Source organism: Seriola lalandi, unplaced genomic scaffold (genome assembly GCF_002814215.2).
Source record: "Seriola lalandi dorsalis isolate HSWRI2012SDOR001 ecotype SW California unplaced genomic scaffold, Sedor1 jcf7180002054584, whole genome shotgun sequence".
Lineage (NCBI taxonomy): Eukaryota > Metazoa > Chordata > Actinopteri > Carangiformes > Carangidae > Seriola > Seriola lalandi.
Window position 1 is genome coordinate 18,447 of NW_019525137.1, and position 1,126 is coordinate 19,572.

Below are 1,126 nucleotides of genomic sequence, written 5' to 3' on the forward strand. Positions count from 1 at the left end.
AATCGATTTAAACAAAAAGGCAAAAATGAACCCTAACCCTAACCCAGAAGTTTTTAATAAACACAGAGTGTTTTATGGTAGTCCTCACCTCCTGTTTGAAATTTTCATTCTGGAGGTCTTTCTCCAGGTAGTTGGCAAAGCCCTTCAGCAATGGATGGTCCAGGGAGTGCTTCTCATAGAGGCCCTTCTCTGCCATCAGCTTCCTGGCCGCCTTCTTCCACTGCACATCTGGGTTACTGCAATGTGGGAAAAGTGTTATAATTGTTATAGTAGTGAATTGTTGTTACATACTGAATATTTGTGATTCATGTGACTCACAATCAAAAACAAACATCGTCAGTGAAGTTGTGAAACTGAGATTCTCACCATTGAAAGTACTCGCCACTGCTGACAGAGGCAATGTCAGACTCGCTCTCAGGAGTGTCAGTGGCCGCACTCTCGGGTGGCTGTGCCGTCGCTGCCGTAACGTTGGCATTGGGCAGTGGTGGAGGGACACCAACCACCACCATGTGCCGACGCTGCAGCTCATCAATCAGCCTTTCAATTAAAAAAAAAAAACAGAATTTAGACAATTTTATTCAATACAATTTAAAAAATGTAATACATTTCAGAGAGTAAACAAGAAGTGATGTTTGAGAAAAGACTGAAAAGTCCTTCCACCAACCTGCTGAGTGGATCAGCGTCATCCACAATCTGCCGAAGCAGGCCGTGGTTGAAGACCCTGCCAGACACCAGAAGCTCATGGACATCCTTCTTTGCCTTCAACACCTCTGCTTCCATGGCTTCTGGTGTGGCGGTCTTCATGCAGACCCTGCGCAGATGCACAGGAAGGCATTCCTGGGGTTTCACGCACACAGGGCACAGCAGGAAGTGCCTGTTGGCTTTACTGGAAATAGAAAAAGACATTCTTCAATTAATTTAAAGCTTTACTCAGGGAGAAGTTTGGTCAGCCATCAGAAAATATGCTTTAAATCTCAGCTTGGGTTAGTGGCCTAATGATTTCATTATCACTCAAATAGGGTCGTTAACAAGTCATTAAGCAAAACAAAAGATGTGATCAGCCATGTTTCCAATGTGCGATAAACTACACCCACTGTTATTCTCTGTCTTGTTTACTACTATGAAA